The sequence below is a fragment of the Oryctolagus cuniculus genome, chromosome 11, assembly GCF_964237555.1.
Source record: "Oryctolagus cuniculus chromosome 11, mOryCun1.1, whole genome shotgun sequence".
NCBI classification, from domain to species: domain Eukaryota; kingdom Metazoa; phylum Chordata; class Mammalia; order Lagomorpha; family Leporidae; genus Oryctolagus; species Oryctolagus cuniculus.
Genome location: NC_091442.1, coordinates 44,481,346 through 44,508,625, shown reverse-complemented (window position 1 = coordinate 44,508,625; position 27,280 = coordinate 44,481,346). Strand labels below are relative to the sequence as shown.

Here is a 27,280-nt window from a genome sequence, read left to right as displayed (position 1 = left end):
CCTAAGTAGCCACTGGCAGACAACAGGTAGGAAGCTGGCTAGAAAGCGCCTGTTTTCTGGGATAGGACTTTACCTCTCTCATCTCCCACCCAATACCCTCACTTCCCCTTTGGACCCTTCAAGAACTGGCCTCCTGCATATCCCTCCCCCACATCCTTGGGGGGGGCATCCCTTATTCATCTCTACTAACAGTCCCTCCTGTCCCCCTAGAACGAGTAGGAGGAGGGAGGGAGTGGTGGCTACTCCCAAGGTCATTGCAAGTATTCGTATCTTCAAACAATGCTGCAATGATGTCACACAGACATGGGGAAGCATCATAAACCACGCAGGCTCTTAACCCAAAAAATCTGCACATGGACAGTCCACATACCCTAGATGTCGCTAGGGTCTGCTTGTCTACCTGCTGGAACTTGGGGTCAGCGCTTTCCCAAAGCTCTCTGTCCATAGTGATGGAAAGTCCATGGACACATTACTCTTTGTTACTCTTTTTTTTCCCAACAGGCAGAGAGAGACAGAGATCCTCCATCCACTGCTTCACTCCCTAAATGCCTGTAAACAACCAGAGCTAAGCCAAGCCAGAGCTGGGAGCTGAGCATTCCATCCAGGATTCCCAGCAGACGGCACTTCGGATTGGCATTAGCAGGAAGCTAGAGTCAGAAGCCACAGCTGATGATCAAACCCAGGAACTCTGATGTGGGACACAGATATCTTTAATCTAGGCCAGGGACAGGCTTTTGGCACAGGAGTTAAGCCCTCCCTTGGGACTCTTAATCCCATATTGGAGTGTCTGGTTTGACTCCCAGCTCTGCCTCTGGATCCAGCTTCCTGCTAACATGCACCCTGGGAGGCAGAGGCATTGGCTCAAGTACTGGGGTCTCCACCATCCACGTGGGAGATACAGATTGAGTTCTAGGCTCCTGGCCTCAGCCTGGCCCAGTCCTGGCTTTTGTGAGCATTTGAAGAATGAACCAACAGATGGAAGATTTCTGTCTCTGTCTCCCTGTCTTTCTGTCTTCAAATAAACTTTTATTAAAGATTTATTTATTTGAAAGAATTACAGAGAGAAAGGAAGAAACAGAAAGAGAGAGGGAGGGAGGGAGGGAGGGAGGAAGAGAGAGAGAGATAGAGATATCTTTCATCTGCTGGTTCACTCCCCAAATGGCTGCAATGGCCAGAGCTGGGCCAGTCTGAAGCCAGGAGCCAGGAGCTTCTTCTGGGTCTCTCACATGGGTGCAGGGGCCCAAGGACTTGAGCTGTCTTCTGTTATTTTCCTAGGCACATTAGCAGGGAGCTGGAACAGAAGTGGAGCAGCTGAGACTCAAAACAGGCACCCATTTGGGATGCCAGTGTCACAGGCAGTGGCTTTACCCACTATGCCACAATGCCAGCCCCCAAATAAATTAAAAAAAAAAAAAAAAAAGGAAATGCAGGCCATGGAGAGGGTATTGTAGTACAGCAGGTTAAGCCACCTCTTGGGATACCTGCAATCCCATACTGGAGTGCTTGGTTGGAGTTCCGGTTACTCCGCACTTCCAATTCAGCTTCCTACTCACTTATACCATGGAAGGCAGACAGAGATGATGGGTCAAGCACCATGTGGGTGACCTGGATGGGGCTCCAAGCTGCTGGCTTCAGCCTGGCCCAGCCCTCGCTGTTGTAGGTATTTGCTAAGTGAACCAGTGTACTGAAGGCTTTCGCTTTCGCTCTCTCTCTCTCTCTCAAAAGAAATGAAATAAGCACACGTTATAAATAAACATCTACGTAAATAAATCTGGGCTGCATGCCTGCACCCAGATGTTTCCTTTTAGTTGAGGCTGAAACCTGGCAGCTCTGGGGTTGCGTCCACTCTGCAGGCCCATACATTACATAATGCATTTAAAATTTTTTTGGAATTAACTGTTTCCAGAGACAAAGATTCACATCCAAGTTCATTAGAGGTGACTCCAGGTAACTCCGGCAGGGAAGTGGGAATGTGAAGCAGGTTAGGGCAACCCAGACAAGGTGCACTGTCAAGCACTCATCACCATGAGAACTGCACTTCACCCACTTTGGAGCTAGGGCAGAGGACACCTCAGGCAGCTGGTGCACCTGTCCATCAACTCCCCCATCACTGGCTGAGCAATGCCCGTAGGAGACCTTCACTCACCAGCACACCCACACACCTCTGGGTGGGTAGAAAGTGTTCTGGGGGCCAAAGACAGCCCTCATGCTCAGTTGGGCATTTGGAGACCAGACCAGCATGCACAGAAGTGCTAAGCACCCAAGGGAAGGACTCAACAGCCCCTCCTGACACAACCAGCAATGCTAGACCATCACTGTGTTGAGCGTACAATGTGGAAGTCAAGCTTCTGGGGTCGCACTGAGCTGCCACCCTGGCATGGCCACCACTGGATTCTGAGTGGTCTGTTCATTGATGGGCATTAAGCTCCTCCCCAGGGCCGATAGACAAGCCTCTCTCACTCCTGCACCCCGAGTGACTCACTCATACCACTGTCACACACCTGTGCTGGCTCTACAGGGTGTGTGATTCTGCCTACCACATGCCCTCTGCTGATTGGACAGGGGCTAGGCACCTGACCCCAACTAGTTCTGAGCTGTTCTCGGATGAAACAGACTCTTCTGCTCAAGAATTCGAGTCGAGAGTCACAGAGAAGGTGCTTTTGCTTGAAAGGCTGGGTTCAGAGCCACCTGGTGGCTCAGTGTATGGGGAGTGGGGATCCTGAGTGAACAGACAGGCGAGACCATTGGACCACAGCAGGTAGAGAGAGAATGAGCAGCTGAGAGCTGAGCAGTTTGGGGGATTGATGTTCCATCCCAACAAATGTGCTTTGGCTTCAGAAGGAGGGAGGAGAACACAAGTTCTTAGAAGCAGGTGGAACGTTAAGATGTTTACCACTGGCTTGTCAGATGTTTATTTCAAAGATCTTGGAAGAAATGAAGGCACCTGCTGATAAAGAAGCAGCTCATCAAACCAAACAGACATGGCAGGAGTCCCCTTCGGAGAATTCCTTACATGAACACGGGAGTCAGAGAACTTTGGATCAGAGAACTTTGGAGGGAAGCTGTCAAAATCTGGGGGTGAGGAGACAGATGGACATGATGTTTCTGTCTCTTCTTTCTCCACTGCCAGGTGAGTGGAGGCTGTGTTTCTCTCTCTCTCTCTCTCTCTCTCTCTCTCTCTCTCTCTCTCTCTCATCCAATTTGAATAAATTATAATTGATTCAGTTTTCTGATCACGGGACAGAGTTGTGGATTGTTGTCAAAAGGTTTCTTTGTGACCTTAAGGAAGTTTTAACTTCATGTTTAATAAACACAAATATTTCCATTGGAAAGATACCAATATCAATAAGTTTCATGGAGGAAATATTTTTTGGAACCAACTGCATTCAGCCATCCTAACTCTTTGGTCAGTTTTCTCAAACTGTGCAAACTGTTTAAATCTTTTCCAGTTCTATTTTAGTGTGTCTTTCTCCTTTCCTAATATAATAACTTAAAATTATTGAAGAGTCCAGTTTCATTCTAAAAACTTCATTGTTTGAACTTTTATGGGTGGGTCTATGATCCATCGCAAATTAATTTTTGTGCATGGCATGAGAGAAAAGATCAGAGTTTTTATTTTTCCACATGGGATATCCATCTAAATTTAACTTTATGGAAAACAGTTCTGAGGGATGAATTCCATTCCTTATAAACTGCCTATCAGAGATGTGATTGATCAAACAGATTTTCGTCTCTGGGAAATTTTACTGCTTAAGGTTTCTGCTATGTGTCCACAAAATTCCAATTTTGAATTTTGTAAGATCAGTGGCTGCTTCTGTCAGTTTTCACTCAGTAACCAAGGTGACTGTGCAGAGTTTTTCCTCAGGTTTTCTTCTGCCAGCGCAATTTTTCTCAGACCAAGGTGTGGGTTTTTTTTTCCTCCTTCTAAAATTACAAACAAGATGTGATTCCTCAGGCAGGATCTGGCTATGTCACAAAGTATGTTGGATGCAGCTTCACCTATTTCTAAGTGGTTTCAATATTGGACATTTTGTAATACTTAGATACTTAGCAAGAAAAGGCACTGAGAGGCCAGTAATGTGGCACAGCAGGTTGACGCCCTGGCCTGAGGCGCCAGCATCCCATGTAGGCGCCGGTTCTAGTCCCGGCTGCTCCTCTTCTGATCCAGCTCTCTGCTGTGGCCTGGGAGGGCAGTGGAGGATGGCCTGGGTCCTTGGGCCCCTGCACTCACAAGGGAGACCCAGAGGAGGCTCCTGGCTCCTGGCTTCGGATTGGCACAGCTCTGGCTGCTGCGGCCATCTGGGGAGTGAACCAATGGATGGAGGAACTCTCTCTGTGTCTCTGCCTCTCTCTGTAACCCTTTCAAATAAACAAAATAAATCATTAAAAAAAAAGGCACTGAGAATATTCTAGTGCCCAGCAAGGGACTGCTATAATTCTAAACCCAATACTCTTTTTTTTTTTTTTTTTTTTTTGGACAGGCAGAGTGGACAGTGAGAGAGAGATAGGGAGAAAGGTCTTCCTTTTGCCGTTGGTTCACCCTCCAATGGCCGGCGCGGCTGGCGCACTGTAGCCAGCGCACCGTGCTGATCCGAAGGCAGGAGCCAGGTACTTATCCTGGTCTCCCATGGGTGCAGGGCCCAACCACCTGGGCCATCCTCCACTGCACTCCCTGGCCACAGCAGAAAGCTGGCCTGGAAGAGGGGCAACCGGGACAGAATCCGGCGCCCCGACTGGGACTAGAACCTGGTGTGCCAGTGCCACAAGGCGGAGGATTAGCCTAGTGAGCTGCGGCGCCGGCCCTAAACCCAATACTCTTTATTTTTCAAGTGTTTCTGTTTTGTTTACTAACAGTCTATGTTCTCCGTGGAGTGAAGAGGAAAGATCATGCACAAAGTCCAAACAGGGACATGGAAAGGCCTTGGGCCAGTCAAGGTCACGACACCTACTTCTCTGTAGGGGGGAGGGGAGGGCATCAGCCCTGATAATGAACTTGTCCCTGGGACCCATCCCAGCCACAACCTCACTTGCTTCTTTGCCCTGCATCGTTTTCCTGTATAAGTTGGCGTCTTCCCAATCCTTCCACTTCACCTGCCATCAGTGATGTGCTGGAGAAAGCTTAACAACTGACTTCCAGAGAGGCAAAACCCCCAAGAGTTCGCATTTGCCTATTAGAGGTGCAAACACTCCATCATGGTTGATTTCAAGTTCCCAGCATGACATAAACGTACTTGGAAACTTCCTGAAAATGTAGCGATCAGCTCTAACGATCTGAGACAACAGACTCCGGGTCACCACTGTATTTAATTCGCCAATTCTAAACCACATGGGAAATACAAGACGGCAGAAGTGAGAAACCGGGTATCTGGACAGAACCCTGTGCTCAGCCACAAAACCAGACCATTATTAGTGGGACCTGACCATTTCTGGCTACCATCCCCACCAAGTTAAAGGGTGCCATCCAGGAAGCCCTATGTTCAGCCTGTTGTTTGAGCGAATTCCATTCTTTAGGGGGTGAAGAGGAGAGGAACAGACTTTGGTTGTGCAGTCAGGCCTTGAGGACCCTATTTGCATACTCAGGGTAGTCCAGTAGTCTCTCTCCTCTGCATTCTTGCTTTCTGTGACTATCCTGGTATCACAATGCTGTTGTCAGCCAACCCTGATTTCTGTTAACACCGGCCCCTAAGCACAGAGGCATCGAACGCTGGCCATTTGGTTGTGCCGAAGAGAAAGTCGTGAGGGTTTTCAACTTAAGACGGAAAGAATGAATACCACATGCTGAGGGTGCTAAGATCCACGGTGAAAAACCCATCTTTATGTGGGAAATTGTGAAGAAGGAAAAGTCTGTGCTGGTTTCGTGCTGCACCTCCTCTGTAAAGGTTATGACTGCGGTGCACAGTAAGCGCTTAGGAGAGGTGGAGAGCACTCAATTTGTGCACAATGGTACTTCAAACATTTCGTGGAAAAGTGGAATGAAAGGGCAAGTTTACTTTGCTGCAAAAAAACCCGATATCCACCTGCAGTTTTCATACTGCACATTTTCCGTGAACTTTTTGAAGACCTCTTGTGGGCATGCATTTCAAATGCTTGTGCACCAAAATAAAGTCTTTTATTTCCTTTTCCCATGAACTTGTTGAAGTACTCGTGTATGTATGTATCAAACTCGGGGTTTGGGACCATGCGTGGTTTCAGGCATTCTCCAGGAGCTTTGGGACTCAGCCCTTAGATGCGAGGGGACGACCCTATCTCCAACCCTTCACATAGTGCGTGGCAGGCAAGTATGCGCGAAATAGGAAAAGGAAATAATAAGATTTTACTCGTGTGAATTTATCTTCCCTTCTTCACAATTGCATAGAAGATCCCTACTTACTATGATCTGTAGGACCTCAGTGCCTAATTTTTCCTTGTTGGATGAAGATTCATTACTAAGATCTTGGCAAAGAAGTCATTGAGGCTATAAAGATGGGTTTTAAAATAGGCTCCCTCAATAGCAAGAGATAACAGCTGGGACCACAGCATGAAGGGCGACAAGTGAGATGAGATGTCAGCAGCGTGCATGCCATGCTGCGGACCCACATCACATATCAGAAGAAACACATGTTCAGGCTCCAGCACCCCTTATGCGATGCAGTTCGAGTCCCGGCTGCTCCACTTCTGATCCAGCTCCCTGTAAGTGGCCCGGGAAAGCAGTGGAAGATGGCCCAAGTGTTTGGGTCTCTGTACCCACATGGGAGACCCAGATGAAGCTCTTGGCTCCTGGCTCTGGCCTGGTCCAGCTCCAGCCATTGTGGCCATTAGGGTAGTGAACCAGCAGATGGAAGATCTCTCTCTCTCTCTCTCTCTCTCTCTCTCTCTCTCTCCCCCTCCTTCCCCCTCTCTCTGTTACTCTGCCTTTCAAATAAAAAAAAAAAAAAAGAAACACCTTTCATACCACTTTGAAAGATAAGAAAACTGGCTTAGCAAGTCTACAAGTTCTCTCTGTGGTTGGATCCTTAGAGACCAAGGTCTATAGGCCTTTCTTCTCTAACGTACAGACTCACTTTGTTTTCTACCTAGGCCAATCGTGGTTGTTAGCTCTTTCATTCTTGCATTAATCAGAATTCTAGAGAAGTCTCCAGAAATGAGTCCAAGCCATCACATCACCATTGGAGCCCACAAAACAAAGAATCCACCAAAACAAATGCAAAACCTCCCCTGAAATGTAACAGGCCCAGCAAATCAACTTGTCCATGCATCCATGCATGTGCAGGCACCTGTGGGCTCCCATCCTTGCTCCTAAGAAGTGGGCTGGAGAACAGGCCACTGTTCTCCACTGAGCAACACCCCCTTGTACACCTGCAGATTCCATGTGGGATGGTGAGGGGGGAAGCATGGTGTCCACTACCAAAATAACAAAACATCAACACATCTTCTATGCGAAATAAATGCTCAAATAACACAAACTCACATGGGAGACACATAAAGAAACAGATCTCCAAAAAACAATTTAACATCCGGTGTGTCTCCAAAGGAGCCGTGGAAACCATATGATGCTCTCTGGGACATCCGTTGTCAGCACTGTGCCTCCAGAGTTTAGGAGTGTTTAAAAGGTACTCTCTTGATTGGTCAATGGCATTCGTGTCCTTTCCTGGGGCAGACAAGGCCATACAATTGGGGTATTTCACAAATCCACTGCTCAGCTGTTTACAGAACGCAGAGTTTCTGCAAGGCTCTCTCTGCAGGTTCTCTTGGAAGCTTAGGGTTTTCATCCCAGTGTTCTACCCTACTCTGATGCTCCCATTCAGGTGTCTGACAAGTTCTGAGGCAGAGGGCCAGGCACGCTTGGTTACTGTGCAGCTGCCGCAGGTCCAGCGAAGGCAGCAAGATCCCCTCCGACTCGCTGAGAGCACCCGAGTTGGGTGCACGCTCTTGTCTAAGAGAGACTGCTCCCAGTCATCACCATAGCCACGGGGTCTGACTTCTGGAAAAAGCAGAGAGGAGGATGTGGGGTCGAATGCGCCCAGGGGTAGACGGTCTGAATCAACAGTAGAGACAGTACCCTGACCTCGTTTGGATTCTCACGCCACCCAAGGCGAGCCCAGGTGGATACTCGTGGAGTATCCTCACAGAAGGAGGCCCAGATATAAGAGGGTACTTCACAAAATTTCTGGGAAAATGGAATGAAGAGATAAGTTTATGAAATGCATGCAGAATTGTTTTTTTTTTTTTTTTTTGCATAATACATGTTTTCCATGAGCTTTGTGGAGATCACTTATATTTATATCTCAGTAGTTACAAATTATAAATCAGAGCTGGCACTGTGGTTATAGCAGGTAAAGTCGCCATCTGCAGTGCTGGCATCCCATATAGGCCCTGGTTCGTGTCCTGGCTCCTCCACTTCTGATCCTGCTCTCTGCTATGGCCTGGGAAAGCAGTGGAAGATGGCCCAAGTCCTTGGGCCCCTGCACCCGCATGGGAGACATACAGGAAGCTCTTGGCTCCTGGCTTCAATTGGCCCAGCTCCAGCCTTTGCTACCATTTGGGAGGTGAACCAGTGGATGGACATGAATCTCTCTCTGCCTCTGCCTCTCTGTAACTCCACCTTTCAAATAAATAAGTAAATCTTTAAAAAAATTATAAATCAAGACTACAAATGTTTAGTTAGAATACGTTTATTCCAGTCTCCCACTGCAATGGATGTGCCTATTGTCAGGACTTGGGAGGCCCAGTTCCGATTTAAAATCTGCAGAGTTCTCAGTGTTTTGTGCCATGGCAGGGGGATGTGGGGCAACTCTGAACCTGGGCAACCAGGAGAAGCAGGCTTGAGCCACGTGGCTGCGACTCTGGAGTTCTGGGCACCTGAGGGGTCAAGCCAGGCAGGGGAATGTGGGCTCAAGACTGGCACGGCCCTTTAGCCCTGTAGACGTGCTCCTCCACGGGGAAGGCTGACATTGGGGTGACCATGTGGGGTCAATCTTAGGGCTCTCAGCAGAATGGACACAGCTTCCACTGCTGATTCCAACACCTTCATCCATCCTTGGTCTATAGACATAGAAGATGCAATGCTGTGTGGCCCTGGGTACATCCTTGGGGTACTCGGGGAAGCAGATGGGTTTGGGGTCAACGGCCATGAGGCTTCCTGACTTCTCTCTGGCTCTGAATTGCAGCATGAGCAGTCATGCTCTCTTCTTAAAAGCATCTTGGCTATTGTGCTCCCTCCTTTATCTATAGCTTCTTCTTAGGGCTATCCCCAAACACAGAGATGGTAGATCCATACGGATCTATTACCCTGGTCTCCTCCAATGCTGTTCTCAGTGGTAAAGCAGCCACCCTACCCTCCAAGCATCTTTGTGTGAAGCCAAAACACACCCGGTATGTGTACTGAAAAGTAACTTCCACCTTGTGTTCCTAGACAAACTGCCATAGCCACGTTATCTTTGAGGCCAGAATAATGTGATGGTCCCAACAGGTGCTACTGTGATAGATACAGGTGATAGAACTGTGGAAAGCACACGTGGTCATCATCCCTGTGCCGAATACCTTGGTCAAGCTGGTCGCCACCTTTCAGGATGACTGTCATGCCATCTCCAGCAAGAGGGAAGATTAGAAGTTAAAGCTCTGATCTTCCCCAAGGCCTCGTCTTTGCTTTCCCCCAGATGGCTGGAAGTGTCTTTGCCGAAGTCAAGATGAGTTCACACCAGCTTGAGTGCTGGGCCAGACCCACCCCTTCGCAGCCTCACTAGGGGTGGTGGGGCTCTGGATGTAATAGAGTGACATCCTACGACTCTAGGGACAGCGACCCAGTTGGGATGTGGTGTTTAGATTCAGAAAGGACTTTGATCCTTGTAGCCCCATTTTACTTGTCTGTATGGCAGCACTGGCAGTGTAGCACCATCATCTAAAATGTAGACTCCTGGGTGGCATCCCATACAGGTGCCAGTTTAAGCCGAGCTGCTGCACTTCCAATCCAGCTCCCTGCTAATGTGCCTGGGAAAAGCAGTAAAAGATGACCCAAGTGCTTAGGCCCTGCACCCTCAGGGGAGACCCAGATGAAGCTGCTGGCTCCTGGCTTCAGCCTGGGCCAGCCCCAGTTGCTGTGGACATCTGGAGAGTGAACAGGCAGATGGACAATCCCTGTCTCTGTCTCTGCCTCTCCCTCTAAATCTGACTTTCAAATAAAATAAATCTTTTTTTTTTCTGGACAGGCAGAGTGTACAGTGAGAGAGAGAAAAAGAGAGAAAGGTCTTCCTTTTCCGTTGCTTCACCCCCGAACAGCCGCCATGGCCGCCACACTGTGCAGATCTGAAGCCAGGAGCCGGGTGCTTCTCCTGGTTTCCCACGCGGGTGCAGGGCCAAAGGACCTGGCCATCCTCTACTGCACTCCTGGGCCACGCAGAGAGCTGGCCTGGAAGAGGAGCAACCGGGACAGAATCCAGCGCCCCGACCAGGACTAGAACCTGGTGTGCCGGCGCTGCAGGCAGAAGATTAGCCTATTGAGCCATGGCACTGGCCAATAAAATAAATCTTAAAAAAAAAAAAAAAGGCAAAACTCCCCTACAGCTGGAAGCATCCATCTTAACTAAGGTTTCGCTGCTGTCCAGCTAGGTCCTGTTCGCTTATTTAGGGGTATCTCCTCTTCTCTCCTGCTCCCTTTATTATTCAGCTGAGGTGTACAACAGAGAAATCAAATCATTCCATTGGCAGATTTGTGCATCACTTCTGAATTGTAGCTATTTTTTTTTTTTTTTTTGGTGGGGGGAGATGTCTGGTTCCAATAAAAATTAAGACAAAAACAAAAACCAAGAGTTTGTGGCATCCTCGTCCTCCTTCCCCACCTCCTTTCCTGGACTGAGAAATATCTGTCTACAAAAAAGCCCAGGAAGCACTGGTTTTGCGTTTGTCTCTCTGAAAGTCAGCTTCAGTGCTGACTTTTCCCTTCACATTCGTTCCCCAGGAATCTTTGCTGCCCCTTCTCCTAATGACATCCCCAGGCTGGAGACCTCAGTGGGAGGCGCATCGGTCACAGAGCAGCGCTGCTGAGTCTAGTCCAGTCTCTCTCATCTTCCTTCCCGGTCCCCACACCCACTCAGGTCTTGGACCCTGGCAGCCTTAACGACTTCAGCAGCTCCCAGTACCTGGCACACGCGCCGCCATCTGACTGCTCCACCTCACCGCGCAGCCTGCACCAAAGAAACGCCCTTCCCAGCTCACCACAGGGCCCCCCGTGGCTCCAATCCAACTTTCCAATCTCTGCCTCCATTCTTCTGTTCAGTGTAACCTGTTGCCGTCATCTGCTTTGCGTTTCTGTAACAAAATACTTGGGATTCCTGAGATCTATTTGGGCTCATGATACCCACAATTCAAGAGCACAGCACTGGGGCCAGCGCTGTGGCTCAGCGGGTTAAAGCCCTGGGCTGCGGCGCCAGCATCCCATACGGGCACGGGTTCCAGTCTCAGCTCTTCCAGCTCTGTGCTAATGGCCTGCACCCATGTGGGAGACCTGGAAGGAGCTCCTGGCTCCTTGCTTCAGATGGGCCCAGCTCTGGCCATTATAGCCATGTGGGGAGTGAACCAGTGGATGGAAGACTTCTCTCTCTCTCTGCCTCTGTCTCTAACTCTGCCTTTCATATAAATAAATAAATAAAATATTTTAAAAAGAGCCATCTGCTTAGCTCTGCTAAGGCCTGCACTGTGGACACCATCACGGTGCTGGGGGTGCAAGCGGAAAAGGGATTCAGGGGAGGAGCTGAGCTCACTGGCAGAGCCCAGGCTCCTGTGATGTCCTGCGGGAGTGAAAATGCTTTCTTGTGAAAACCTCATCAAATCCCACAAAATCCCACCTGGGGAGCAAGCCTCTAGCAACCAACCTTAACTGTATCCAAATCCTAGTGCCTGCTTTAATCTCTGTTCCCTAGACCAGCAGCTTCTGGAACAAATCTTTTTTTTGTAAAGATTTATTTATTTTGCTTGAAAGTCAGAGTTACACAGAGAGAGGAGAGGCAGAGAGAGAGAAACAGAGAGTCTTCCATCCGCTGGTCACTCCCCAGATGGCTGCAACAGCCAGAGCTGTGCTGATCTGAAGCCAGGAGCCAGGAGCCTCCTCTGGGTCTCCCATGTGGGTGCAGGGACCCAAGGACCGAGGCCATCCTCCACTGCCCTCCCATGGCACAGCAGTGAGCTGGATCGGAAGTGGAGCAGCCAGGTCTCAAACCGGCACCCACATGGGATGTTGACATTGCACCCGCCATGCCACAGTGCTGGCCCCTGGAACAAGTCCTTTAATTGGGTGCACTCCCAGGCAAGGTGAAGTCAGGGCATGTAACAGACATCCGGAAACAAACAAGAATGGCTGTGCTGTCTCCAGTCTGCAGAAGTGTTATCGTGAGATTTCACTGCCTCTGAGCTATCATCACATTCTGGACTTCGTGGTATTATGTTCTACAAAGTTACTGCCAATAGTGCATTAGCAAACACTGAAGCGTTGCTCCTAGAGCAAACAGGGTTAGGTTCTTGCTGGCCGCTGGCCACGGTATTTGCGTGAAAAGTTTTTTTTTGTTTGTTTGTTTGTTTTTTTTAATAGGCAGAGTTAGACAGTGAGAGAGAGAGAGAGAGACAGACAAAGGTCTTCTTTCCATTGGTTCACCCCCCCAAATGGCTACTACTGCTGGCGCACTGTGCCGATCTGAAGCCAGGAGCCAGGTACTTCCTCCTGGTCTCCCACGCGGGTGCAGGGCCCAAGCACTTGGGCCATCCTCCACTGCCTTCCTGGGCCACAGCAGAGAGCTGGACTGGCAGAGGAGCAACCGGGACAGAACCGGTGTCCCAGCTGGGACTAGAACCCAGAGTACTGGCGCCGCAGGCAGAGGATTGGCCTAGTGAGCCATGGCACCGGCCATGAAAATATTATTATACAAGTCTGCTGCAAGTGCATTTCTCTTGAGAAAGCATCTTATTTAATTTGTATTCCTGATTCATTAACACTGAACTTACGGTCAGATACACACATGAGACTCGTCTTAGCGAAACTTGTCTAGCACACACATTTCTTTTGAAGGCTGTGCTGTGCCCAGGGACACTAGACAGTACTTTAGTACTATACGTAGGGGCCATTGAAACCAGCAAAATCCCCCAAAACAAAGTCCAAGACTGTGAAAAACACAGCACTAAACACCACAAAAAAGAACTTATTTACAGTAGAAATGGACAAAGGCAGCAGAGGTCACCTTGTTTAGCTCAGGTGGGAATGTAGCCAAAGTTTTTGCAGCTCTGTGCATTTACGCTAGTGACCATGAAAGCACCACAGTTACTATCAATTTGAAAGTTACAAATAGATTTGATTTTAATTAGAGAGAAAGGGAGAGAGACACATATGCACACAAAACTTCCATCCACAGGTTCACTCCCAAGTGTGCACAAAATCTCCTGGCTGGGGCCAAAGACAGGAGCCAGGAATACCATCCAGGGCCCTTGTGTGGGTGGCAGGGACCCAGGCACGCGAGTTATCACCAATGCCTCCCAGGGGCTGTACCAGCAGAAAGCCAGAACCAGGAAAGGAGCTGGGTTTTGGACCTACTCACTCTGAAAGGAAACTCGGGTGTCTTAACCGCTAGACCAAATGCCTGCCCCAAACAAAAAAGCCTTAGTGAATAGGCAAATTTTCACAGAATTCACACAGGGAGAGGATCAATTATATTTTTAACTTTGCAAACCACAGAAAACTGTCACTCAGGCAAATGATTACTGCTCATAGAAAAGCAAACAGGGTTCTATAAAGATGCAACTATCATTGCCTGGTGGATATTAACCAGTTTTGCATTCGCGTATGAATTCATTTCACTGTTCCTAATTACCCCCAAAATCAGAGTCCTGCAAAGAAGACCTGTGGGTGAATTACACCTGCCACATGCTGCTCCTTTATTAACATATTGTTCATAACTCTTTCAGGCTACAGTGGCAAATCTGAAACCACACAGCCTACAAACTGAAATAGTTATCTGGCTCTTTCCAGAAAAGGCTTATTATATACTTGCATGTGTGTGTGTTTATTTGAGCCCACTTTTAAATCAGTTGTGACATTTTACTGTTTCCCTCATTTGTTAATCGTTTAAAAAAATCTTTCATACAGTTCATTTATAATTGGAAGAGTGTCATGATTTTACCTTGAAAATTTTTATTCTTAAAGCCTGAGCCTAGGGGGCAGTGTTGTGTGGTGGGTTAAGGCACCACTTGTGATGCCAGGATCCCACATCAGAGTATCAGTTTGAGTCCTGCTACTCTGCTTCCAATCCAGTTCCCTGCTAACGTACCTGGGAAGGCAACGGCAGGTGGCCCAATTACTAGGGGCCCCTGTCACCCAGTCAGAGGACTTGGATGGAGTTCCAGCCTCCTGGCTTTGGCCTGACCCCACCCTGAGTATTGTGGTCATTTGGGGCTCAGCAGATGGAAGATTCTCTCTATATTGCTCTGCCTTTCAAATAAAAATTCAAAACAAAACCCAAAATAGAGCCTATAGAACCGTGGACAATTGGAGCTTGATTTCCACCGGGAAGTGCGGAAAACTGTGGAGGGAGGGTGTGGCGTGGGTTTCAGACTTGTCCCACCCAGGCTGAGGAAGCTGGGCCTCAGTAGCTCTTGTCAATCATTGAGTTGCCCCTGGAATTAGCATTCACTCTGCAGTGGCATCAGACAGCTAGGCTGCAGGTGCAGTAAGAACCCTATAGAAATGTGTGGTTAGCAGGAGGTGGGTGGGACCCAACTTGTGTGCATCTGACTCAGCTCCTGACTCAGCACTTCATCTCCCCCCCCCAGGGGCTCAGGCTTGCTCATCCATGCCTTGTCCTCTCTTCAAAGGCCAGCTCAAGACCACCTCTCCCCTGACTGTTCCCCAACCTCTGCCCCTCATGACGATCTAGCCCTATTACCTTGTAGACAGAGAAAACGAATGTCTGGAAAAGTAAAAGACGTGCCCAGCCAGCTCCTGGTACTGCTAAAAGAAGACAGAGAGTACCTAAGTCCCAGATCTTGGTGTCTTCCCTTCAAACATCACTGCAACACACTGTGCAGTTCATGTTGGCATTCTTAGGGGAACTACAGTACCCGTTGGGCAGGGAGGGCTCCTTCCTGTGAGTGCTTAGAGAAGCTGTGCTGTGCAGCCTGCTTCTGCCCCCTTCCTGGTAGACACTCCCAGAAGTAGAGACAGGGTGTGGTGAGTGACATCTGCATGCTCCAACCCCCAGGCCAGCTCTTTGAAAGTGGAAGAAGGTGGAGACCAGGGCAAGGGGCGTCCTGAAGCCACACAGGGCACTGCACTGCCAGTTAACTGCAATGGATATGTCTGGATCCCTCCTCTCAAGCCAGACGACCTCATCTCCCCCAAGATGATGTCGCCACTGCCCCAGCTGGGGCTGGCTTGATAACAAACTTTTCACTGGCTGTGTTTTATCCCCAGCTCCCCTCCTGGCACTCCCTTCACTTCTCAAAAAAAAATGATCTGCACTCGGATCCTCATCCCAGCCTGTCTTCACACAACTGCAAACAGTCACAGACACTCACGCACACCACTGCCAGGTCACATGGCACCAGCGGTCTCCCGTACCACTTCCCCCTGCGTGTTTCCCAAGATCACCTCCCACGCAATCGCCGTGCCAGTCATGCACAGCTCACAATAAGAAACATTCCAGGAAATGCATCATCAGGCAGTTTTGTCACTGTGCAAAAATCATAGAGCATTTAAACAAACTTAGATGCCAGAGCTTACTGCACACCCAGGCTATATGCCATGTAATTTTATATAAGCTCATCTTGTTCCTACAGCCATGATGAACAAAACAACATGAGATCCAATCAAGCACTAGAAAAAAGGATGCAATCAAGAAGGTACAGGTGTACAAGATGTACAAGGCTGCTGCCTGAATAATACCATGCATTCTTCACAGTATACCTATTTAAAAAAAAAAAAAAAAACACACAGGCCGGCGCCGCGGCTCACTAGGCTAATCCTCCGCCTTGCGGCACCGGCACACCGGGTTCTAGTCCCGGTCAGGGCGCCGGATTCTGTCACGGTTGCCCCTCTTCCAGGCCAGCCCTCTGCTGTGGCCAGGGAGTGCAGTGGAGGATGGCCCAGGTACTTGGGCCCTGCACCCCATGGGAGACCAGGAGAAGCACCTGGCTCCTGGCTCCTACCATCGGATCAGCGTGGTGCGCCGGCCGCAGCGCGCTGGCCGCGGCGGCCATTGGAGGGTGAACCAACGGCAAAGGAAGACCTTTCTCTCTGTCTCTCTCTCTCACTGTCTACTCTGCCTGTCAAAAAAAAAAAAAAAAAAAAAAAAAACCCACACACACAGGGTTGGCACTGTAGTATAGCAGGGAAAGCCACCCACTGCAGTGCCCACATCCTATATGAGTGCTGGTTTGAGATCCGGCTGCTCCGCTTCTAATCTAGCTCTCTGCTATGGACTGGGAAAACAGTGGAGGATGGTCCAAATGCTTCAGCCCCTGTACCCGCATGGGAGACCTGGAAGAAGCTCCTGGCTCCTGGCTCCGGATCGGTCCAGCTCTGGTCATGTGGCCATCTGAGAAGTGAATCAGTGAATGGAAAACCTCTCCGCCGCCGCCCCACCTGTTACTCTTTCAAACAAATAAATAAATCTTTAACACACACACACACACACACACACACACACACACACTGAGTGCATGCTAAAATAATAAAAGTACAGTATGGGGGCGGACGTTTAGCCTAGCAGTTAACACACCCACATTCCACATCAGAATACCTAGGTCTGTTACCCGGCTCCCACTCCTGACTCCAGCTTCCTGCAAACACAGACCTTGGGGGGCAGCAGTGATGGCTCAAGTCATTGGGTTCCTACTACCCATGCAGAAGACCTGGATTGAGTTCCTGGCTACCAACTTTAATTTGGTCCAGACTTGACCATTGTGGGCATTTGGGCAGTGAACTAGCAGATGGGAGCTCTCTCAAAAAAAGCATAGCAACTGCATAAGTCGTAACATCATCATTTATTATTATTAAGCATTTTGGACTGTATATAATTTTTTTTTTTGACAGGCAGAGTGGACAGTGAGAGAGAGAGACAGAGAGAAAGGCCTTCCTTTTTGCTGTTGGTTTACTCTCCAATGGCCGCCACGGCCGGCGCGCTGCGGCTGGTGCATCGTACTGATCTGAAGCCAGGAGCCAGGTGCTTATCCTGGTCTCCCGTGTGGGTGCAGTGCCCAAGGACTTGGGCCATCCTCCACTGCACTCCCGGGCCATAGCAGAGAGCTGGCCTGGAAGAGGGGCAACCAGGACAGAATCCGGCGCCCCAACCGGGACTAGAACCCGGTGTGCCGGTGCCGCAAGGCAGAGGATTAGCCGCGGCGCCGGCCTATAATTGTTTTTTTAGATATATTTTTATTTATTTTATATTTTAATAAAATTTTAATAAAATATATTTTATTTATTTATTTGAAAGACAAATTTACATAGAGGCAGAGGCAGAGACAGAGAGGTCTTCTGTCCACTGGTTCACTCCCCAAATGGCTACAACAGCCGGAGCTGGGTTGATCCAAAGCCAAGAGCCAGGAGCTTCTTCCAGGTCTCCCACATGGGTGCAAGGGGCCCAAGGACTTGGGCCATCTTCCACTGCTTTTGCAGGCCATAGCAGAGAGCTGGATCAGAAGAGGATCAGCTGGGGTACAAACCAGCACCCATATGGGATACAGGCACTGCAGGCGGCAGCTTTAACCACTATGCCATGCACCAGCCCCAACTGTAAGTAATTGTATGCTATATTTTTATATAGCAGGTGCACTGACACCAGCCTCACCACTAGAACCCGAGCAACGCTCTGTGCTATGTTAGGACAGCTATGATGCCACAAGGCCACAGGAATGTTTCAGTCCTGTTATAATCTTACAGGACCCCTGTTGTACACATGGTCGATTGTTGACAAGTGTTATTATGCAGTGTAGGACTTGCTCGAATCTTCCAGCCTCTGCCACTGTTCCTCTGAGGACTCTCACTCAGTCGACGCTGTACTTAAAATTAACACAAATATTTTTGCCGATGTAAAATCCAGAAAGAAACACACGCAAATGCATTTTGAATAAAATCTGTGTCCCTGTAAATAATCGCCATCCTCTCTCAGTGTAACTAGCTGTATCCATCTAAGAGTGATGAAAACATTGAAAAGCAAGACCAATGCAAATACAAATTCTATGTTACAAGCATTGCAACTAATGATACAATCGATTCTGAACAGGGATGTAGTTTTTATTAATAGAGAATCCTGCTTTTTTCTTGTTTCCTTTTTGGTCCAGCCCTCACAAAGTAAATTCAGAGAATCTGAAGCGTCACAAATCATTGGTCATTTCAGAATACCCCCATGTTTTCATCCAGCTCTGCTCCCATCTGCCCACAATGAAAGCTTTTTAAATACCCCCGCCTCTTTCCTCTTCATAATCCTTCGCCTGTTTCTCCAGGGTAATCAGCAATTAATCTCCCGAGATAAAGGGGCCCTTGAATCAGTTAGGAGTTTTTATGGTAGAAGTAACAGAAAACCAATTCAAAGTGGCTATAAAATAAACAGCTCCGTCTCCTCACACACTGCATGGGAGCTGCCCAGGGCGCAAGAGTCACCCCAGCAGGGAGAGGGAGAGAACACCTCGAGCAGGTGATGGGACCCACAGTCCCCAGTGAGAGCCGATGCCCTGAGAAACACAGAGCACTGTGACAGGTGCAGTGGGGAGGGGCTTGCTGAAGCTATTCCTAGTGGTCGACATATACAAAGGTGCTACCAAAAAGTGGGGTTAGAAGATTCTTTTTGGTGGGATCAGCACTGTGGGGTAATAGGCTAAGCCTCTGCCTGCAGTGCTGGTATCCCATATGGGTGCTGGTTCAAGTCCCAGCTGCTCCACCTCCAATCCAGCTTTCGGCTATAGCCTGGGAAAGCAGTAGAAGATGGCCCAAGTCTTTGGGCCCCTGCACCCACGTGGGAGACCTGGAAGAAGCTCCTGGCTTCGGATCAGCCCAGCTCCAGCCGTCGCGTCCATTTGGGGAGTAAACCAGTGGATGGAAGACCTCTCTGTCTCTCTCCCTCTCTGTGCCTGTAACTCTACCTCGCAATAAATAAATAAATAATTTTTTAAAAAAATTATTTTGGTACCAATAATTCTGAAATCAGATTTTTTTTTTTTTTTTTTTGACAGGCAGAGTGGACAGTGAGAGAGAGACAGAGAGAAAGGTCTTCCTTTTTGCCGTTGGTTCACCCTCCAATGGCCGCCGTGGCCGGCGCACCTCGCTGATCCGAAGCCAGGAGCCAGGTGCTTCTCCTGGTCTCCCATGGGGTGCAGGGCCCAAGCACCTGGGCCATCCTCCACTGCACTCCCTGGCCACAGCAGAGAGCTGGCCTGGAAGAGGGGCAACCGGGACAGAATCCGGCGCCCCGACCGGGACTAGAACCTGGTGTGCCGACGCCGCAAGGCGGAGGATTAGCCTAGTGAGCCGCGGCGCCGGCCAGATTTTTTTTCTTTAAAGCAGTAAATATGCTAGCCAGATTTAATGAAGAAAAGACACCTGCCAGACCAGGCAGGCATCTCAGGGAAGAACTGGGAGCCAGTGTGCATTCAGACTGGAGTTTCTAGGACTTGGGTATGTGCCCTCCTTGTCTGCTGCACCTCCCTGTTCTGTGATATTGTTGGGTGGAGGGTTTTCTGGATGTGGAGTTCCTGAAATTCCTCCCAGAATTTCATAATGGAGGAGAGGGCAGGGACCTGGGACTCCGCCCTCCTCCAAAGAAGATTCTCAATCAAAACATCTGTCCGGGAAATTTCCAAAGACCCCTGCCGCCCCCCTTTAAGGGGTGTTCTGCAAAAGCAACACTGCCCCCGACTGTACCAAAACAGCAACGTCATGAATGACATGTAATGGCTGAGGACCCGTCCCAGGCTGGGAGAGATTAAAGAGACCCTACAGCCTCCCAAAAGGCAGACTCGTGGACTGACCCCGAGACGGCACTGTGCTCTACACACACCGCCCACGCATCACGACGGTTACGCTGGCTAAGTCACAGCATGGGCCCAGCCCAATCCAACCTTGGCAGCCCAGCAGTGCCCTGCAGCACGTGGGCAATTCCCTTTATTGGCCACGGACGTAGAGACCTGGACTTCACTGTGAGAACTCAGGACAAAGCCGACACTCAAGCTTCCAAGCACGGTTTCTACCCAGTGCACGGTCTTGGTACCATGCTAAAGCTGAGGGATCGTCCGTCACACCCTCCTACGTTAGCAGCCGTCTTACAGCATGTGCCTGGGAAAACTGATAAACCTAGTATCTGGGAGAGTTACCTGGGAAATACATCATTAGCCCTCCAGAGCCGGCTCAAGATCACCTCCTCACTGGGACCCTCCTCTGCTTCCCACCAACCCCAGCCCTTAGCCCTTTCTGCTGGGTGCCCGTGGTCCCTTGTGACAGCCTCTGTGACATCATGATGACAGACCTCTGCTTCTGGCTGGGGGACCCCGGCTCCCCCAGAGCAGGGCACAGCTGACGTCTGGCATTTGCAGTGAGCTCTGGGCACCTAGAAATCATGGGCAAGACCGTGCCACCTCCCCTGCAGACTCCACACGCTTCCTGGCCGGGCCAAAGTCAGTGGCAAGAGTTTGTGAGTGGATCTGTGAGAGTACTTAAAGCAGCACCAGACATGAAATAATCGACTCCAATAAAAACGCTATTCCATAAAGTACATCTCAATTCATCTGGGTATTTTCCCGCATGGAGGAAAATTACACTGTTATTCAAGCCACATGGAACCACCGAGAAAGTCATGATGCAGCCAATCTGTCCGAAGTGCGTAGGTTCGGATTTCCTGTTTTTCTCCGAGCGGCCCCTGCCCAGCCTGGGTCGGGCGATGTGTGGTTTGTGGCCCGGTGCTCTGGCAGCCCTGGCTCAGAGAGCAGGGCCATCTTCATCTCCTCAGGACGGTGAGGGGAAACCTCGGAAAAGCCACACGTCACAAAATTCGCATCACTGAGGCCGGGAGCCGCCACAGCTAGCCGCACTCCCCAGTGCTCAGCCCGGGGTCGGCTCCCGACGCGCGACAGAGTTTGGCTCTGAGTGCGCTCCACGTTGATGGCTTTTGCAGTCCTGGCCGCAGAGGAGGGTGCTGATGCTACCCTTTCCTAGGCCAAAGGAGCACCTCTCGGGTAAGGGAACACGCCCGACGGCCTGGCAGGAGGACACTGTCGGAGCCAAACTCTAAATCATCCTCTTGCTTTGATTCATTTACCATTTTAAGTCAAACTGTGACTCTAAAAAAAATCTCCCACTGCAGAAGAGCTTGGAGACTTTATTTTAACCAAGCAATTGGGTTAACCAACTCAACAAACCACCACAACGCGCCTCCTGACAACAGGTACCACAGAGGACGCAGTGTAACGCTATGGCGGTCCCGCCAGGGGCGTGAAACCTGAACCCACCTGTTCAGAGCACCAGACAAGCCCAAACTGGGAGCCACTCCACCACCCCAACTGGCCTACAAGGCAAGACAGAGCCTGAAGATCTCTTTCAGAACAAATACTTCACTTGGGAGAAAAAACAAAGTTCAGTGAATGATCTGTTGTCGGATGCCTGGCGGAGCAGTTACGTCGCTGCTTTGGGTTTGAGTCCTGGCTGTATTTGTGATCTGTGATCCAGCTCCTACTCATGTACACCCTGGGAGGCAGCCGGTGAAGGCTCAGGCACTTGGGTCCCTACCACCCATATGGGAGACCTGGATGGAGTTCCAGGCTCCTGACTTTGGACTGGCTCAGCTCCAGTTATTGGGTGTATTTGGGGAACCAGTGGATGGAAGATCTCTGTTGTTTGTCTCTCTCTCGGCCTTTTGGATAAAATAAAAGTTTTTAAAAGTAGCCCATGGTTAATCCCTGATTCTGTTCCCTCCCTCCAAAGGCCATGAAGGATGTCATTGGCATAATTGATAAAATTGTTGTATACACCATAGATTAAAATATTGCATCAATGTTAAATTTCCTGAATTCCGTAACTTTGCTGTGATGATGTGAGTATATGTCCTTGGCCTTAAGAACTCCATGTAAAGTGCCAATGCTGTGGCGTAGTGGGCGAAGCCTCCGCCTGCAGGGCTGGCATCCCATATAGGCACCGATTCCAGTCTCAGCCTCTCCACTTCTGCTATGGCCTGGGAAAGCAGTGGAAGATGGCCCAAGTCCTTGGGCCCCTGCACCTGTGTGGGAGACCTGGAAGAAGCTCCTGGCTCTGGATCAGCCCAGCTCTGGCTATTGTGGCCATTTGGGGAATGAACCAGCAGATGGAAGATCTTTCTCCCTGTCTCTCCTTCTCTCTCTGTAACTCTGTCTCTCAAAGAAAGAATCTCACCAAAAAAAAAAAAAAAAAAAAAAAAAAGATATATACAGCAGTAAATGAACATGATACATGCAACTTACTTAGAATAAGGAGTGTATGGCCTGTGCACATGTGTGGACAAGAGGGCGAGAGAGATGGAGGGAGAAATAAAACCAATGTGGTGACATGTTAAAAATGTGTTAATCTTAGTAGACACCTTTTAGGATTCTATGTACTATACTTGCAACCTTTGTGTAAGCTTGAAATTATTTTAGCATTTTAAAGCAGATTCCACTGCCACTGCAAATAAAGAAAAGAAAACACAGTTCCTAGTGATGGTTGAATGCTTTTGTCCAGCTCACCATGTAAAACCCAGCCATGCTGAGTGGAGCACAGAGCACCGTGGAAAGCCTTACTCCAACATGTGCTCAAAATAACTTAATCTGGCAGCCAGCTTCGACATGTCGGTGTTTTTAAAAGGTTTGACATCTGATAGGAAACACATTTGCAGGTGTGTGCTTTGCTACCTCAGTCCACAATATTTCAGATAGATAGAGTCAAAGCTGCATCCACACCTCAACAACCCAGGTCCCCCTCATGGGTGGCAGGAATCCATCACCCACCTACTGGGGCTTTCTCCACTGCCTCCCAGTGTCTATGCCGGTAGGAAGCTGGAGCTGGTATTGACCCCAGGCACTCTGATGGTAACGTGCACAGTGTGCGACTGAGCTGAAAGCTGTAGGATTCAAGCGGTTGTTACCCAGAATTACACCCAGTTAGGGGCTACTCCTGGGGGTCCTCACACCTCACCCAGGCCTGCTCTCTGCTGGGCCCACGCCTGCAGAAAACCAGGACATGGCTCCGCAGGGTGCACTTCTGCCCCGGTTGCCCCCAGATAAGGAGGAAGATAAAAACAGAGGGAGAATTTTGGCGACTCACACAACAAGAGTTCATGAAGCCCTTGCCCTCGTAACCAGGCCAGAGTCATGTTTTGCTCAAAGGCATTCTCAAGATGCAGACAAAGAGAACAGTGGCTTCGACCAAAGACAGGTAGCTTCGGCCAACATGAGATTCTGGCTGGAGACAGCCACAACCACATCCAAGATGGCTGAGCAGGCACAAAGGGGCAAAAATTAACCAAAAACTAACCTTTCCCTACTTATTAAACAGATTTTTTGTTTTAATTTATTTGAGGGGCCGGGACTGTGTTGTAGTGGGCTAAGCCTCCACCTGTGGTGCTGGAATCCAATATGGGCACCAGCTCAAGTCCCAGCTGCTTCTCTTCTGGTCCTACTCCCTGCTATGGCCTGGGAAAGCAGTAGAAGATGGCCCAAGTCCTTGGGCCCCTGCACCCACGTGGGAGACCTGGAAGAAGCTCCTGGCTCCTGGCTTCGGATTAGTGCAGCTCTGGTCATTGCAGCCATCTGGAGAGTGAACCAGTGGATGGAAGACCTCTCTCTGTCTTTCCTTCTCTCTCTAACTCTACCTTTCAAATAAATACATAAAATCTTTTAAAAAATGTATTTGACAGAGCAGCAGAGGGGAGTTGGGGGAAAGATGGAGACAGAGATTTTCCATCCACTGGTTCACTCCCCATATGGCCACAATGGCAGGGGTTGGGCCAGGCTGAAGTCAGGAGCCTGGGATTCTACCCAGGTCTCCCATATGGTACAGGGACCCGAACACTTGGGTCATCTTCCACTGCTTTCACAGGCACATTAGCAGGGAGCTGGATCAGAAGCAGAGTGGCAGGGACTGGAATCTGTGCTCCACTATGGGCTGCAGACATCAAAGGCATCCACTGTGTCAAGACCCTGGCCCTCCTTTCCCTAGCTTAATGGTATGATCTCCACCCCAGGAGGAGCCTTCCCTTGAAATGATCATACACACATCAGTCTCTTGTATATATCCTATCTTTTTCTTTTTTAAGATTTATTTATTTGAGAGGTAGAGTTACAGCAGAGAGAGGGAGAGACAGAGACAAGGTCTTACATCCGCTGGTTCACTCTCCAGATGGCTGCAATGGCTGGAGCTGCACCAAGGCAAAGCCAGGAGCCAGGAGCCAGGAGCTTCTTCCAGGTCTCCCACGCAGGTGCAGGGGCCCAAGGAGTTGGACCATCTTCTACTTCTTTCCTAGGCCACAGCAGAGAGCTGGATAGGAAGTGGAATAGCCGGGACTCGAACCAGCGGACATATGGGATGCTGGTACTGAACGCAGAGGCTTAGGCTACTACGCCACAGTGCTGGCCCCTCCATCCTACCTTGAACTGGCTTTGCCACCCTGCTGCTGCCTTTCTAATGGGTAAAATACATAAATCTTTCACCTCATGCTCCTTATTCAGCCACAGGAGGGCTACATTTTTAAAACTCTTTAACAATTACATTTAGACACAGGAAATGTAGTCTGAAATTCAAGATTCAGCTCTTTTTTTCTTCTTGTCAAATTCAGAGCTGTCTGCCCTGGGGGAGAAACTTCACGGAATACAGGAAGAAAAGATTCAAACACAGAGAGTATCAAGACCTGGAAGCTTTGTTCCTGAAGCCAAGCCTTATGATTCTCGAAATGTACCCGAGTCTGGCTGTAATAAGAACCAGGAACGTTAACCACAAACAGATGGAGGTTTTGCCAAAAAGCTGGGTGCCTCGCTGGGCAAACTGAACCACACAACATTCCGAAAGTTCAGCTGTGAGTGCCTCGCTCCAGCAAAGAGAACACGAACCCCACAAACTCAACAGTGCCACCCTACATGGTCAAAAGGCAGGGCCAGGTCACCAGTCACTTCTACACTCTTCTCTCCCTGACTATCCCCACCCACTCCACCCCCAACTAGATTTTTTTAAAAGATTTACTTACTTATTTGAAAGACAGAGTCACAGAGAGGCAGAGGCAGAGGCAGAGGCCAGGAGAGAGAGAGAGAAAAAGAGAGAGAAAGAGAGAAAGAAAGAGAGAGAGAGAGAGAGAGAGAGAGAGGGAGAGAGGTCTTCCATCTGCTGGTTCACTCCCCAGATGGCCAAAGTGGCCGGAGCTGCACAGATCTGAAGCCAGGAGCCAGGAGCTTCTTCCGGGTCTCCCACATGGGTGCAGGGGCCCAAGGATTAGGGTCATCTTCTACTGCTTTCCCAGGCCATAGCAGAGAGCTGGATTGGAAGCAGAGCAGCCAGGACTTGAACTGATACCCAGATGTGATGCTGCCACTGCAGGTGGTGCCTTTACCCACTACACCACAGGACTGGGTCCCCCAACTAAATTTTAACTTCACAGTTGGATACTGCTGCTCAGTTTGGGTATCATATACATCTGTGCTTTATACATTTAAACAGTGAGTTTGGGTCATTCTCCTATGACCCAAGTTTTGCCCGCTTGGGAGTCATAGAGCCCCAGGCAGAATCACATACACTGAATCGTACAGACCGGGCTCTCACAGCTGGGCTTTCTTACTGCACCCTGGACAGGAACCCAGGGTGGAGAGGACAGCTCTCACTCCATGGAAGTTCTTGGCTCTCTGCTAGGGAACAAGAGCTTAACCACAGAAACAGTACTTCTGAGACTTGTTGGATGCTACGCACTGCGCCAAATACTTTGTGCATTGTCAGGGTTTGGATTCTCCTGGAAGCAAACTCAGACAAGGATCATGGGGCAGGGATGTCTTGGAGGTGACCCTAAGAAATACTGGCTAGTGCTTGGTCTTCTTCCCTCCCTCCCTTTCTTTCTACAGATTTATTTATTTGAAAGGCAGAATTAGAGAGAGAAGGAAAGAGAAGTATTGTGGGGCTGGCACTGTGGCATAGCTAGTTAAGCTACCACACGGGCATTCCATATGGGCACCGCCAGTTCATGTTCTGGCTGCTCCACTTCTGAACCAGCTCCCTGCTGATGGCCTGGGAAAAGCAGTGGAAGATGGCCTAAGTGCTTAGGCTCCTGGGATCCACGTGGGAGACTGAGAGGAAGCTCCTGGCTCCTGGCTTCGGCATGGCCCAGCACTGGCCATTGCACTGGGGCCAACCAGGGAATGAACCAACAGATAGAAGATCTCTCTTCATCTCTCTCTCTGTAACTCTGATTTTCATGAATAAATAAATATTTTTCAAAAAGAAAGAGATGTTCCATCTGCTGGTTCACTTCCCAAATGACTGCAGTGGCCAGGGCTGGGATGTCGGAGCCAGGAGCCAGGAGCTTTATCAGGGTCTCCTACATGGATGCAGGGGCCCAAGCACCTGGGCCATCTTGCGCTGCTTCCCCAGACCATCGGCAGGGATCTGGATCACAAGTGCAACAGTCAGGACTCGAACAGGCAATGCCCTTATGGGATGCTGGCGTCACAGGCAGTGGCTCTACCTGCTTCACTACAACGCCGGCCCCAAGGAGCAAGGTTTCTGAGCCAGTCGCCACTGCAGATAACTGGAGCTTCATCTCCCAGGGAAACTGCTGTAAACAGGGTCAAACGCAAGCCTCATGGTGATCCCAACGGAAAGGGCAAGAGAGCTGGAGTACTTAACACAGTCAACTCCCATCAGTCAACGGCAGAGGACTCCTCCAGGAGCATCCACTCCCCAGCACTGTTTAGAGAGAGCGAGTGAGCTGCAAATGCTAGCTAGCAGAAGCCAAGCTGGTCAGAAGAATGACCTCCTAGACTATGAGGCAAAGTAGAATGAAAAGATAAGGTCATGCGTAGCTTTTTCATAATACACATTTTTTGTGAATTTTCGGAAGACCCCTCATGCATGGTCCCATGTCACTCTCCCTGACAGACTGGTCCTCTATGGGTCCCGATTTTATAACCATGGAAAGGAAACATAAAAATACTAAATAATGTTCCTGGGCTCGAGGTGTGGAGTTAAAGGGATGCTTCTGGAGGCCACGTGTTTAAGCACAGGCCTATGTATTTGCACCATGTTTCTCCGCACACACGCGTGCAGACAGTTTCAACTTTTCCTACTAAGATG

General features: G+C 49.4%; 1 protein-coding gene across 5 annotated transcripts in view; it reads right to left on the bottom strand.

Annotated features, from left to right (window-relative positions):
- The window catches only part of RIN2 (Ras and Rab interactor 2), a 235,604-nt gene that overhangs the window by 123,260 nt on the left and 85,064 nt on the right, over nt 1–27,280 (bottom strand). The window contains exon 1 of one of the 5 annotated variants that reach the window (XM_051845342.2): nt 20,323–20,397. The exons of the other annotated variants lie outside the window; for them this stretch is intronic. The gene's annotated coding sequence lies outside the window, so the exon portion shown is untranslated. Of the gene's footprint in view, nt 1–20,322; nt 20,398–27,280 lie in introns of those variants that run through there. 5 annotated transcript variants of the gene reach the window in all.